Below are 16,152 nucleotides of genomic sequence, written 5' to 3'. Positions count from 1 at the left end.
CTTTCAGGTCATCAAATCACAGACCCAAGATGGAGGGACGACCGGCAAGCGAACGTAGAATAGTTGCTTGTTCTTTATAAGCTCAGTAAAACTTCGACCTGCATAATAACATAATTTATTCAAAAGACATAGAATGTAGATCGTTGGCAAATGGTAGTTAGTTCTTGAGCATGTCTACTGTCGATCTATATAATTAATAGTAATATTAGTGCAGGCCCGCACATTTAGCTGTCCATCCAGTATAGCGTCACACACCACGTACAGTAGTGACATCGGTCTCTACACAAATATCAAGATAAATTATTTCCATACACCAAGATTTTGTTATAATGATAACCATAGATCAATAACTATAAAAGTAGAGTAAGAGTGTCTGGAATGACAGACCATCAATGTGTCATTATGTAAATTTATTATATCATACAAGGTCATGGGAAAAAGTTAGGCGTAAGATTTTTGTCAGAACTGTGCAGATGACGGGTATCGTTGCATTGCAGAGGCCAGCCAGAGCAAACACAAGAGGTCTTTAGCTACCTGCAAGAAGGCGAGCGTCTGGTCCTGCAAGCTGACAGTCACTGGGACGTATACCTGAGGGATTAGGCGGGATCCTCGCCTGGCCACAAGCGAAAGTGAGACTGGCCATTGACACTGATACGTGACCCACACGCGACAGCCTGCTAGCTCTCCGGACGTGGCAGCCGTTTGGAGGGATTCCCTGCGGCAGACCACGTTGTCGTGAGTACACGAAGAAGATCACATATCGTGTCAGAACCTGCGCCTCATGTGCCTCAGGAGAGAAAGGGACGCTATATACTCACCTGTTTGGGTTTTTACAACTCACTAGCTTTGGCTGATCTGCATACACAAAGCAGTATTGTGCCACACACTCTAACAAATGAATGATCTCATTTCTAATTTCTCCTCTCTATTTGAGAGCAGTTGTAGCAATCGTCGCTCCTAGTTCGATCCTGTATGGATGACCTAACACACTTGTGGAGTCACTCCACGTGCCATCATCCCTCGTCGAACTGCAATATTGGGAAACGTAAAGTACTGTCCAGCGAGAGAAGAGACCTAGACTAGTGATGTATCCCAACAAGTAGACCTCAGAGACAATTAATCGACATGAGGAGAGCCTATCAATGTGTCTTTCTACCATACTGCCGTGATCATATGCGTGGGTCTTGGTGCAATCTCAACAGAGTACTGCAGATGCTCCAGCACACCCTATTGCCGTTGCAACAACGTAGCAACAACACCCGACGTTTAGCCCTATGTGATGTCAGTACTGTGGAATTTGTGAAGTGCTTCGAATATTTCTAACAATGTGATTTAGTGCCTCATTCTCGGCACAGTCGTGAACATTGTGCAATGTGCACTCACAACTTGATGCCCCATGATCCTTGTTTTTTTTTTCTTAAATTTCTTTCTCTAGTGTTGTTTTTGTAATGTATGTAATACCTTGTATGTGTTTGTGTTTTACACTGTAATTCTTATTACAAATTACTGTATTGTTCTCCACACCATGTTTTTTTTTGAATTTTGTATTTATTGTTGTGTGTATGCAAACAGAGTGCCTGAAGTCCACATTAACTGAAGCAGATACCACCACTGTCATTGTGAATGGACCATCAGTTCAGGGAACATTTTGTAAAGGTTATTCTTGCTGCAGGTAGACAGAATGAATCGGAGGTTGTAACTAGATTTTGAAAGCTCACAAAGAGATTGTTAACTTAAATAGTATCATGTGTGAGTGAGTTCAGGTTAGTTTCATGATTCAAATTGTTGTAAAATCTTGGACATTTAATTGCGGAGCACTCCAACTCTGACTGTAAAGAATAAACTGGTCCATATTTGGCTCACATGCCCAGGCCATATTTAGAGCGTGAATGTCTGTGTGAATCGGTGTTTGGAAGGGGCTCCCTGGGTATGGATGTGTGATGTGAGTGTTAGTTCCATATTAAGAAGGTGAAGTTGGCTACATCATAAATAATCCTCCCTCTATGAGCTGCATTTTTCAGTTGCAATGACTTTTTTTTATAGAGTGCGGCATGTGGAGTCAGTTTGTAAGATTGTTCTTGGGCGATTGACTCACTACCTTGCTCCTAAGTGAGCCAACCGCTCACCAATTACAATCTAAAATGGCGTAGGGGCAATGAGAGGTGGCATGAGCCCCCTCTCATATTTCTATCTTACGATTTTCGTCTCTAATTGCATTCGGTGAAAAGTTGCTATTCCTTCACACGCGGACTTCCCACGCAGTGTCTCTCGTCACCCAGGTGGTCCAGTGACAGGCGGGCTCTGCGGATCTCGAGAGGGTTAAGCCGACGAGTGTGAGGGAGTCGAGTAAATGCTTTCCAGACGCCGACATTGTCAAGAGACACGCCCCGCAGGGGCCCGAAGTAGCGGCTGGGCTAGAGGTTCCGTTACTTCGCAGAAACTTAGCGGAAACACTTTCTGGCGGGCTACCAGTGAGGCGTGGGAATGACTTGTGTACCCAGGCAGTTGTGGCGTGAAAATTCCCGCGCTTTCTGAAAAATAGTAACTGTGATTGGCTTGCTCAGGGCATAGCTCCATGACGTAGCAAAATCAGCACAGAAATTGGCGCCAAGAATCTCCATTGGTGGAATGGTAGTGCTCCGGCAATAGAGTGGAATTTTCTATTCGCCCCCAGTAGCTGAGTAGCGCCGGCAAGTTAGCTCAGCGTGTTTGGTCAGAGAGATGGTTGGCCTCTGTAATAAAAAACTGAGTGGAAGGATCAACAAACGAACTTTAACGGATGTCATTTGATGTCCACAGCGACCCAATACAACGATCAACAACGAACAAAATGAAAAAAAAAGTGGTGAGTGTGGCAGACTGTCAATACTAAGGGCCCGGGCTCTATTCCCGGCTGGGTCGCAGATTTTTCTCCTCTCAGGGACTGGGTATTGTGTTGTCCTAACCATCATCATTGCATCCCCATAGACGCGCAAATCGCCGAAGTGGCGTCAAATCGAAAGACTTGCGCCAGGCGAGCGGTCTACCCGCCGGGAGGCACTCGTCACACGACATTATTAATATTATGGTATTGTCATCTTACAGGGATTTATTACACAATGTTATTCCACCTTACTATAACGTTATTGCTATTTGTATAGATTGTCACAGTGTTCAACATACCGCAAAGGTCACTACAAAATTCAGTTTGTTCCAACGTTAAGTTCCAAACTGGTTCAAATGGTTCTGAGCACTATGGGACTTAACTTCTGAGGTCATTAGTCTCCTAGAACTTAGAACTACTTAAACCTAACTAACCTAAGGACATCACACACATCCATGCCCAAGGCAGGTTTCGACCCTGCGACCGTAGCAGCAGCGTGGTTCCGGACTGAAGCGCCTAGAACCGCTCGGCCACTCTTGCCAGCCAACGTTAAGTGTTGTAGAATCTTCATACACATACTTAATATTATTTATTCAAGTTTAAGGATAAAATAAAAAAGTGGCAATGTTAATTCTACTATATCACTTTAAAAATTATTTTCGTTATGACCAACATGAACATCAGAGTCCGAGTTACAGTTTTAGCTCATCACAAAATGTTCATTCTGGCGTAAATTTAATGAAGGGTAAAATATATTGTTTCAGTAACCACTGTTAAAAATTTCAGTATCAAGAGCGAGCCACATCACAAAATAAATGTACCCATGGAATAGCTGTCAACACTAATCAGAACTTTCAAGTCCAGTACTTTCTTAATCTGCATCTACAGACACACTCAGCAAAACCACTACTAGCACCTACTACTTAATTATAAATGTTGAAACAGCAAATATGGTTTCTGAAGAAGAAAGAAAATAGTTAAGAAAAAATTGGAGAAAATAAAAATAAGGAAGTAAGACTTGTGCATTGCGTATTGAACCAGGGAACTAGAAACGACGGCGGAGCTTCCTCCCCACCGTGGCCCTCGGTCACAACCCCTAGCTCCAGTGCCACCCCCCCCCCCCCCCCCCCCGAGAACGTCTCATACCAGACGAGTGTAACCCCAGATACGAGGGTAACCGCAGAGGTTTGCATGGTAGAGTAATTATGGCGTACGCTTACGTGGAGACAGTGTTTGCACAGCAATCGCCGACATAGTGTAACTGAGGCTGAACAAGGGGAACCAGCCCGCATTCACCGAGGCAGATGGGAAACCGCCTAAAAACCATCCACAATCTGGCCGGCACACCGGAGCTCGAAACGAATCCGCCGGGCGTATTCGTTTTGAGGACCGGCACGCCTTCGCACTTGGGAAGCAGCGCGTTAGACCGCGCGGCTAGCTGGGTGGGCTAAGACATACTTAGTGCATCTACTTATTTATTTTTCTTAATTTTTTGCGTACTACCACTTATCAAAACGATTTTCATAGCACTTAACTTTATGTATGTTGAAAAATTGTAGGTACTAGTACCACAGCAGAACGAGTTATGTCTACGGACATGGAAAGCATGGAAGGAAACAGGAAACCAGCGACAAGTCAGAATTAAGAAGCACGTATTGACACTGCAGGTTCACAAGGAGTAAATGAATTTCCCATAGTCAAACCAGAACTTAATTCGTGCCGCCGGAAGTACGAACACTGGTAGCCTTCATATACACTTCTTCTGTCTCGTGTCTGATGTGGTATGTATCATCTGTATGAGATGAGTTATATCTATATGCATTACTGGCATTCATTATGTTTTTCGTCTTGCCCTGTCGTGTTGTGTCCGAAAGTATTGTCACAAATTGTTCACTTGTTTTAAATGTAAATTTAAGTAATTGTACATAAGAATTTTTAAACTGCATTATCGGTTTTATATTTGATTGTTACACTCTATCGGGCAAGAATTACAATAAATAAAAGGTGCAAAATGGCACCGCACTGAACGCAAGAGGTACAGTTCCGGGTTTGGGTTCATGGCGGTATTTAATATGCTCTTGCCAGCAATGTTACATCAGCTGTCTTGTATGAAAAAAAAAATAAATAAAATGTGCAAAATGGCACCGCACTGAACGCAAGAGGTACAGTTCCGGGTTTGGGTTCATGGTGGTATTTAATATGCTCTTGCCAGCAATGTTACATCAGCTGTCTTGTATGAAAAAAAAAAAATAGTATTAATCTAGCTATCCACAGGTAGCGCTAAGCATGTAAGAACCGGGCGACTTGTCTGCCGTCTTCGTGGATCAGTCGCTTATCGACAACTACATAAAAAACCCTACAGTAGTTCCTGACATTAAATCACTCGTCTGCGGACCACAAGTGACCCATCAGGACCATCCGACCGCCGTGTCATCCTCAGATAAGGATGCGGAAAGGAGGGTTGTGTGGTCAGCACATCGCTGTCTCGGTCGTTATGATGATTTTCTTTGACTGGAGCTGCTGCTATTCGGTCGAGTAGCTCCTCAATTTGCATCACGAGGCTGACTGCACCCCGAAAAATGGCAACAGCGCATGGTGGCCCGGATGGTCACCCACCAAAGTGCGGACCACGCCCGGCAGCGCTTAACTTCGGTGATCTAACGAGAACCGGTGTATCCACTGCGGCAAGGCCGTTGCCATTCCTGAGACTAACCAATACTTTTTTTTGAGTCATTAGTGTTCTGACTGGTTTGATGCTGTCCGCCACGAATTCCGGTCCGATGCGAATGTCTTCAACTCGGATTAGCACTTGCAACATACGTCCTCAAATATCTGCTGGATGTATTCCAATCTCTGTCTTCCTCTACAATTTTTGCCTCTACAGCTCCCTTTAGTACCATGGAAGTAAGTCCCCGGTGTTTAACAGAACTCCCATCATTCTGTCCCTTCTCCTTGTCAGACAGAAAAACCGCAGCAGGGAACTTTATTTCATAATACATATAGAAGATAAAAATTACGACAAACATTTATTAATTTTGTTGCAAAAACGAATCTTTATTTACACAAAACAACTCCTTAGTAGATGAGTGGATCTTAGATAATATGCAACTATAATCTCTCTTCATCGACTATAATACTCATCGAATCATTGCAAATTGCATTCAGGGCAGTGGCAGACACATATGGGGGGCGCGCGGGGCGCCGCCCCCTCCGCTCCCCCCTCCTGCGGGGCCCGTTGCCACAATCGCCGCCCCCACCTGTCAGCCTGCACGCTATTCCTTATTTCATTTCGTCTGTCGGCTCGACTGAATCGAGTTATCGAGTAGTTGTACTTTCCTACGTAGCACGCGCGTCCGCCTCATCGTACTTTATACGTTTCTGTCTGGCACGCAGATAGCTAGTACATACCCACGAGAAAAGTCGCTGCCATTCTAGTGTTCTCGATACGTTATTCTGTCTGGCATTTGTTCGAGAAAAGTCGCGAATATTCCACTGTTTTCTTGTACAGAGAATCTTCGATACTTAGTGTTATAAATGCGGACTATTCGCCGAATAGGAAGCTGGTTTACATTCAGAAGCAGAAATATTAACGCTAAAGAATGAATAAGCAAAAAGACCTAGTTGTAGAAAGTGTAAATGTGAAGATTAGTCAAGAGTGAGAGTGATCAGTTGCTTGTGAAGTGTTAGTAATAGTAATTCATAGTAGTTTCTCAGCAAAAATATTGTTGCGAGACTCGTAACAATGTTTTTACTAATAACTTAAAAATAGTTTCCCATTAAATCGTAACATGAGCTAGGTACAAGAAACTGCTGATTCATATACCTCCGGTAATAGTGACCCTCGAGAAGATACCTAAAAACGCGTTGTTGCTATATAGGCCATCCATCGAATACACTAGATAGGAACGGAATTGACAATAAAAGCTCCACACACATAAATTGCCGTATGACGTCAAAATTCGAAACTCACCCTTCTATTATACGTCGTAAGGTACATATTGGTTTATCGCTTTCATAGTGTATTTGTTTGCACTCCACAAAAGTCTGGAAGCGAACGTTCTGGCAGCGGATGTCCTCAAAACAACCAAGCCACGTATACGAGGGAAGCAGAGTCGCTGCCAGGTAGTCAGCTTGAAAGCTAGAGTCGTCGCGGTAACTTGGAAGTGAAAGGTGAAACACTGCGATTATTGGCTATTATCACGGACTTCAGTCATTGTTGTGGTTAGTGATATAAGAAATACGCGGAGTGTGACGGTGTGTGTTTTAGTGTTAAGTGTACTAGTGTTGCATTTTTCGGTAGGAACCAAGTGGTTCTTCGAGAATAATTGGCATCTAATTTCCTACGTTGTAACAATATAATACCATTATGTAATAAGACAAAGAAAAGTAGAAATCTATAGATTCGGGTCACCATTCAGCCACAAAAACACCACCAGATGTACAGGCAGAGCGCAGCTCTTCGTCGAAACTTTCACAACAAAGTTTATCGACTGATTCCTTTTATTCCACAGATATTGGAAATTATTTCGATATATTAGCGCCAGGAAATGTTAGTGATGATACAAAACACAAGCTCCTCACAGCTCCAAGTAAACCTGAAAAAGATTACATTTTTCCTACTTCTGAGCACAACAGGAGGGGATAGGTTGAATGTAGACAAGTGTACGATAATCACTTTGAATGCTATCAATGGCTGGTGTTCTCACAAGTTGAAAAGGGACTTCTTTGCATTAAATGTTCAATTTTATGAATAATAAAATGTTTGAAGGAAAGAAATCCATTATCGCCCAGAAACTTGTACTGAACCACTAACAATGTTTGCCAAACTTACTGGCAAAGATGGTGACCTTGAGACCACTCTCAGCTCAAGTACCACTTTGAAGCGTCAATAGATTTTTGGCGACACGAGACAACCGCGAACTATAGTAAAAATCATATTTCATGCTAAGCAAAATATTCTTTTGCGGGGGCATAGAGATGATAAGAGAGTACTAGAAAACGAAAATGATCGTGAAAGCATAGTGAGTTACGACGGAAACCTTAGAGCTCTTCTAAGATTTAGAAATGACGCTGGAGACTTGCATCTAAAACATAAAATTGTTCAAACGGCTCTGAGCACTATGTGACTTAACATCTGTGGTCATCAGTCCCCTAGAACTTAGAACTACTTAAACCTAACTAACCTAAGGACATCACACACATCCATCCAGGCAGGATTCGAATCTGCGACCATAGCAGTCGCGCGGTACCGGACTGAGTGCATAGAACCGCTCGTCCACCTCGGCCGGCTCTAAAACATTACCTTGAGGCCACTAAAGCGAACGCCACTATCATAAGTAAGAAGACGTGTAACGAACTTGATTCATGCTGTGAAACAGTGATGTTATCAAGAATACTGGAGGAAATCTGAGATTCTCGTTATTACAGCATTATATTCGATGAGGCTACAGACGTAGCGCACATCGCCCAACTGAGTTTAGCTGCAGTATATGTTGACGGTGACGGCAAATTACACAAATGATTTGTGGGTTTCGTTAACATCCATAATAACGATGACTGTGGTTGAATCATTGTGGATGAACCTCATGATAGTTAAGAGCGTAACGTTACTGGTGAAGTATTAGGTAGTACGATTCTAATGTGAACGGAAATTCTTTCTCTGTCACTGGAGAATTGTGTGGATATAGGCTGTGATGGTTGCTGAGTTATTATGTCAGAATTGGAAGGAGCTGTGGCTACAGTAAAAAAGAAAGCTATAAACTCCCAAGTAGCACCGTGTCAAAGTCATCAGCTTAGCCTCGCCGTCTCTCGCAGTTGCGAAGTTACATGTGTGAGAAACTCACTTGGTACCATTGAAGAGGTAGTACCGTTCTTTACAGCGTCTAGTAAGCGGTTCGCAACATTGAAGGGCCAACTAAAACCATCCCTGCAGTCACATTGTCAAACGAAATGGGTTGGAAGACATGATGCTGCTATTCAATTCGCAGTTAATCTCGGAACTGTTTCCTGAGTTCTTAAAGAAAGACAGTGTTGGAGGCGTAGAACAACTGCTTCGAGCTCTCTGCATTTGCTAGTTTATTATCGGTCTCTTTACACTGAGTGACATTATGAGCATAACACATCCAGTCAGCAAAATCTTACAAGCCTCTAGATAGGGCGTCGTGATGACAAAAGCCAAATTAAATTCGACGCTCAAGGTGTATGAAGGCATGAGAGCTAATGCTGCTGGTCACTTTGCTCGTATTGTTGAAGAAGCGAAGGCAGTTATGGAAGAGTTACACGTGGAGATGAGTGTTCCTCGTCTTGCACGCAGACAAAGACACAGGGAAAACTGCGATCATAATGATGATACTATGACATATTGGAAAAGAAATACACTACTGGCCATTAAAATTGCTACACCAAGAAGAAATGCAGATGATAAACGGGTATTCATTGGATAAATATATTATACTGGAACTAACATGTGATTACATTAACCACCTTTGGCCGTAATAACGGTCTTGATAAGCCTGGGCATTGAGTCAAACAGAGCTTGGATGGGGTGTGCAGATACAGCTGCCCATGCAGCTTCAACACGATGCCACAGTTCATCAAGAGTAGTGACTGGCGTATTTTGACGAGCCAGTTGCTCGGCCACCATTGACCAGACGTTTTCAATTGGTGAGAGATCTGGAGAAAGTGCTGGCGAGGGCAGCAGTGGAACATTTTATGTATGCAGAAAGGCCCGTACCTCACCTGCAACATGCGGTCGTGCATTATCTTGCTGAAATTTAGGGTTTCGCTGGGATCGAATTAAGGGTAGAGCCACAGGTCGTAACACATCTGAAATGTAACGTCCGAGACGTGTAACCAATGGCACCCCATACCACCACGCCAGGTGATACGCCAGTATGGCGATGACGAATACACGCTTCCATTGTGCGTTCACCGTGATGTCGCCAAACACGGATGCGACCATCATGATGATGTAAACAGAACCTGGATTTATCCGAAAAAATGACATTTTGCCATTCGTGCACCCAGGTTCGTCGCTAAGTACACCATCGCAGGCGCTCCTGTCTGTGATGCAGCGTCCAGGGTAACCGCAGCCATGGTCTCCGAGCTGATTGTCCATGCTGCTGCAAACGTCTTCGAACTGTTCGTGCAGATGGTTGTTATCTTGCAAACGTCACCATCTGTTGACTCAGGGATCGAGACGTCGATGCACGATCCGTTACAGCCATGCGGATAAGATGCCTGTCATTTCGACTGCTAGTGATACGAGGCCGTTGGGATACAGCACGGTGATCCGTATTACCCTCCTGAACCCACCAATTCCATATTATGCTAACAGTCATTGGATCTCGACCAACACGAGCAGCAACGTCGCGATACGATAAACCGCAATCACGATAGGCTACAATCCGACCTTTATCAAAGTCGGAAACGTGATGGTACGCATTTCTCCTCCTTACACGAGGCATCACAACAACGTTTCACCAGGCAACGTCGGTCAACTGCTGTTTGTGTATGAGAAATCGGTTGGAAACTTTCCTCATGTCAGCACGTTGTAGGTGTCGTAACCTGCGCCAGCCGTGTGTGAATGCTCTAAAAAGCTAATCATTTGCCTATCACAACATCTTCTTCCTGTCGGTTAAATTTCGCGTCTGTAGCACGTCATTTTCGTTGTGTAGCAATTTTAATGGCCAGTAGTGTATTTTTATTCCAACAGTGGACCGTGTCACGACTGACATGAGAGAACGTTTTGCTGAAGGAAATACTTATCATTTAAAAGTCAACATACTATTGCCGTCACATCTACTGAAACATGACGGTAATGATCTGGCACATAAATTGAATCAGTGCTTAACTGAACTACCGTTCGTTAAAGAAGAGTCACTCTTTGTGATTAAAAAGAGACCAATGGGAAAGATTCTTCAATACAAACAAACGAGCATAAACGCCCTTAATGATCGTGATACTGCTATGCAATAGTTGTCTGTTTGTCCTAGATCTGACTATCCTGCTTTGCACACGCTGTACAAAGTATTTGCTTATGTACCTGCATATTCTGCTAGAGTAGAAAGAAGTTTTTCAACATTGCGGTGTAGAAAGACATGGCTGAGGTCGACAATGAAGAAGGATCGACTTAATGGCTCGGCTCTGTGGGACTCTCACCCTGGCACTGATTTGCCTAGTGACGGTTTAATTAACCAATTTGTCAGGAAGAATAGGCGCATAGATTTCGTCATTTAAAGAAGAGATCCACAACTGTAATATATTTATATCATAATATGGCACTGTCTTGTATATGTGTACAATCAGTTTAAATAAAACTTTCTTAATCTTTGCATGTGACTTGATTAATTTTTATTACAATAAAAGTAAAGATTGCTCAAGATATATCTAGCGCTCCCTCCTTGAGGTTTTTCTGTATCCGCCACTGTCTCAGCGGGGTACTTTTTATTGTAGCGAGTATTAACGTTTCTTTCCGTTACATTCAGGAATACAGTGTGTAAACTGTGATTGATGATAAGAGTGTATGACTTATTTTATCTGTGTGGTTTCTTGTGGTAATATACATATGGGGCTCCAGGATACTGGTAATATCCGCCAAGAAATACGGTTATTGAAATGTTTTAAATGTGTTTTCGTGAGATGTAAGGCACCGTTATTTAAATTTCTGGTCGTTATACTTTGTATGTTTCCATTACACTCTACCGCTACTCAAACAAGTCTGTCAGCACACACAGTGCTCCTCATTGCACACGCTCTTCCTCATCTGAATCGTTTCTCCTTTCAAACTTCTCTTTTCTCCAGCAGTCTATTGTTCACCATTTTCTTCCATTGTGGTCTTCTCCGATTCACATGGTCAATCATTGCTCTCTCCATGTTGTTTGTGTGCTTCGAGTTGGTCTTGTTCCGGATTCTGTTTCAGAGCTCTTCTTGGTAGTCTATCTTGTGAAATTTCTTTAACGTAGCCAAACCATTTCAGCCCATTTCTTTTCGAGTTTCTTTCAGGAGACTGACCTAAAGCCTGTACCGTATTTTCAGTTTTTACAATACCCCATCCGTTCTTACCAATCACCCCTTGTAGAAATCAAATATATGTAGGCTGTGTCCAGACCAGATCATTCTTTGTCCACCTCCAGTAGTCTAACCCATGGGTCAAAACTGGTAGAAAATATGTTTCGTACACAACAATAAAATTCTGTGTAATTTTCTAACTTCTCTGAAATTTCTTCCTTGACGTTTCCTGTTCTGTTACACTTTCTATATACGTAAAAGCATCTATGTCTTCAATAATTTTTCCATTACAAGATGCATTCTTCATTATTCGTTTATCTTTCGGATTTTCGTTTTCTCTCTCTTTGGGAAGCATGTTGTCATGTCTGATTCTTCGATTACTCTGTGCAACGTGTTTAGTATATCTTCCATTTTCAGCTCATTGTCTTCCCATATCGTCACACCGTCTGCTTAAACTGTGATTTTCATATCGTCTGCCCTTTCCCATCCATAAACCACAACCAGTCATTTACATTACCAGCAACTGACCCCGTGTGGACCCTGAACTGCATGCCTCCATACGTGGCTACTCTGTAATACTGTATGTGCATGGCATGAGTGCCTTTACATTCGACGTGGAGCAGAAAATATCAGCTAGTTGCCACCCACTGTCCAATGCTAATATTTTATGGAGATGTAGGTGGAAATTACAGCATATCTATAACTCATTTATGGATTACTCTCTCATGCGAAAATTCTGGTACTGTAATTAATGAGGACACCCGAAAAAAGTAAGTCACAAGCCCCAACCTCCCCCCCCCCCCCCCCCCCCGAAACCAGGACGCCCCACGAGAGACATCGCAAACACAGTGTTACATCGACCGAGCCTTGATAACGAGCTTAATCCTTAAGATATGATACAAGTGTTTTACAAGAATAACGACTTGTAAGTCTATAATGAAGACCTTGTCTCGGCTTTGACTCTGCGTCATATGCCTCATGTCCTTAGTAACGAAACTGAATTGCAAACCAATGGTTCGTGAATTTCAGCCTGAAAAAATATTCTGAATGTCTACCTGAAAATAGTATCTCAAAACCACTGCTGTGGAACGTGCCACGACGCCAGGACTGTAACACGTTTATAGTGAAAGAGATTGTAATAACTTCAGGGCAGTGGGGTCAAGTATCAGCCAATAACAAAACGCTTTAAGTTACCTGCTGACAGAAAGAAGAAATTCCTGTCAACGCGTAGATATAAATCGGTATTTTTCATCATTCTCCGTTTTTCTCTGTGAATTTCCGGTATACCCTTTGGAACCGTTTAGCGGCTCATATCGATAGAGGTTCTCCTTTTAGTTTTATCTTTGCTCCTTTTATCCTAGCAACGAGTGTAATAGCGTCCAGCTAGATTCGGCGACTTGTCCTGCCTGCTCACTATTGGGAGCTCTGTGCGCAGTTTTGCTCTCAGAGTGCGCGTTCCTCATGTAATGGCTTTGAGTCTTCGACCTGCCATTGGCCAATCTACGCTGCTGCACGTCGAGCCTTGCAGTGCACTACACTGCTCAAACCAGTGCCACTCCAGAAGAGATACTCGATCAACTGCACCTGAAGAGGCCTCAACCTGTACACGCTTTCGTTTGCAGTTTCGGGCTGGTGACGAACCGAAACCACCTGCGGCTAAGGAAATAACTCTCATCAGTTTCGTTCATTGTACCGCCGTTGGAGCACTGAAGTAAATTAATCCGGTAATAAGCCGTTGCAGACAGTCGCTTCCAGCTTTCCTGTGCGCCTCAGCGAAATGACTTGTGTGTTTTTGTATGCATGATCGTGTAAGATGAACTTTAGCTACCTTTTATTTAACTTGCCAAGCTTCATTAGCTGCTTCAGTGTCGTCGCAATACAGTCTGGCTCCAGTTGTGTTTTTCATTGTAATAATTAAGGTTCATCTGCCAGTGTGTTAAAAAATTTAAAATACTGCTCTTAGATGAAATAAGTGTTTCATATGTGTACATGTACACTAGAATATATGTTATTCTAATATTATATTCTGATATTGGTGTAAATTTCTGCCTGTCCTTTGTTTCTAACGCATTGAGACGCCTTTCAGTTAATACTATCAAATTTTTAGTAAATTATTACGGAGAGCTCTCAAAGTTTTGGATTTAACATCCTACGTGTGTAATCTGAAGTTCTCCGTTTTCGTGTTTTTATTTTTATGTTCGGTTTATTTTATGAGAATTTTTAAATGTTATATTTACGGTGTAAGGCCATTTTTATGGCTGAAACAGCCAAGTTACATAATTTTACCAAGCAGTGTGCATGTTAAATCTTGGTGAGGCTGCAAATTGATTACATCAAAAACACTGCAATAAATTTCTTAAGTGCAGGCGTCTCACGCTATCAATTCCTACACATTTTTTATTAAGCGTTACTCTTTCAGCAGCAAATTTAATGTTGCTACAGTGCATATCGAGTACATGAGCCGGCCACGGTGGTCTCGCGGTTCTAGGCGCGCAGTCCGGAACTGCGCGACTGCTACGGTCGCAGGTTCGAATCCTGCCTCTGGCATGGATGTGTGTGATGTCTTTAGGTTCGTTAGGTTCAAGTAGTTCTAAGTTCTGGGGGACTGATGACCACAGCTGTTAAGTCCCATAGTGTTCAGAGCCATTTGAACCATTTGAGTACATGAAATGATCGAATTTACAGAACATTAGAAAGAAGCCGTTCTGTGGAACCAGGTACCGACCCATGCTGAAGCACACGTATTTGTGTGTGGTGTAGTCTCCACAGGCGGCAGTGCAGGCGCTGACTCTGGAATCTAGTCGATTGTACATATAGAGAATACTTTCCGGGGACACGTTTTGCCAGGCCCGCTCGACCTGTTCACGTAGTTCTGTAAGAATTGTTGGTTGACGAGTCGCATCGTATCGCACACGTGTTCGGTTGAAGATAAGTCTGGAAATCGTTTTGGACAGGAAAGTTACCGAACGTCATGAAGAGCAAATTTATTTTCATGGGCACTGTGTGCGCGACCAACATCCTGTTGGAAGAACACGTCATCTTCCTTTTACAAGAATGGTAAAGGAATGGATCAAACAAAATTCTGCACGTGCCGGAGGCTTCTTAGCGTCCCCTCCAGAAACATCAAAGGTGAACTAGAACTGTAGCTTATCGCAGTCCAGACTATAAGGCCTGTGGTAGTGCCAGTATGTCTTAGAGGAATGCGCTTTACAAGCCAGTGCTCACCAGGCCTACGTCGTACTCACAGTCTTGTGACCTGTTGTGACCGCGACCGCGAGAAAGCGTGGCGGGACCAAAAGTAGAGCGGCTCGCGAACAAACGAACGAACGGAAAGGACGGACACGAACCAACGACGGTCGATGGAGAGAGACCTTACGACGACAACACGCAAGAAGCAAAGGAGTGCCAGAGACAACCAAACGAATCCGAGACGTCCACTATTAATGAAAACATAGAACGATAAACACGCTGTCTGTTGTTGAAGCGATGTGTGGAGATTCACGCAAAGATTAGACTCGCTGGCAGAGGTCTTTTTAATTATTTTTTTTATTTCGATTCCTCCCGAAGGAGGTGGGATGACGGCAGTTATTAGGCTGCACACTTCTTAAAACGTAAGAAGAAGATAAGAAACAATAAAAGCAGGGGAGAAAACGGTGACTTAAATTGTCAAATGGCGGAAAATTGTGGTAACCCACGAAAGATGAGGTCCACAGCAGTGAGATTTATAAACGTAGTTGTCAGAAATAATCAGCTACTGCTATTTAAGCTTTGCCTTTAGGATTCTGCCTAACTAAACCTTCGGAAGAAAACAGCAAAAAAATTTTGCCTGCCAATGTTACATGTGAAAGCTTAGTTTTCTTGTAGCTGTGCTGTATGTAAAATAATGTAAACCATTAACATTTGATATTTGTGTGTTCGCGCTGCTTAATAGTGATGTTGCTATTGGCAGCCTGCGCCAAGTGTCCTAAGATCAGAATATTGGCTGCCATTAGCTGGTGAGATGACGTGGCACGAGCTATGACTGGCTGAGAAAAGCGCATTGCGAAGTCCAATCTCGATTTCAGTGCTTCGTAAGCTACGGTGCTGTATTTGGAGAAATCTGTATTTATACTTTCACAATACAAATTTATGCCGTGCACATGTTGTCGCGCGTCAAAGATATTTTCAAAACTAGTGGTTTCTGCTGGGTTTCGTTTCCTAAAGTGCCGGTTAGTTCTACGTCTGTGTGTGAAAACCTTACCATTCGCACGGATCATAAGTTTTACAGCTCTGATGGAAAG

The 16,152-nt window shown here is 43.0% G+C and overlaps 1 pseudogene; it reads right to left on the bottom strand.

The window, feature by feature from the left end:
* Positions 1-5,443: 5,443 nt before the first annotated feature.
* Positions 5,444-5,561, bottom strand: LOC124709513 (annotated as a pseudogene).
* Positions 5,562-16,152: the final 10,591 nt, after the last annotated feature.

The sequence above is a fragment of the Schistocerca piceifrons genome, chromosome 7 (assembly GCF_021461385.2).
Source record: "Schistocerca piceifrons isolate TAMUIC-IGC-003096 chromosome 7, iqSchPice1.1, whole genome shotgun sequence".
NCBI classification, from domain to species: Eukaryota; Metazoa; Arthropoda; class Insecta; order Orthoptera; family Acrididae; genus Schistocerca; species Schistocerca piceifrons.
This window is presented reverse-complemented; position numbering and strand designations above follow the sequence as displayed.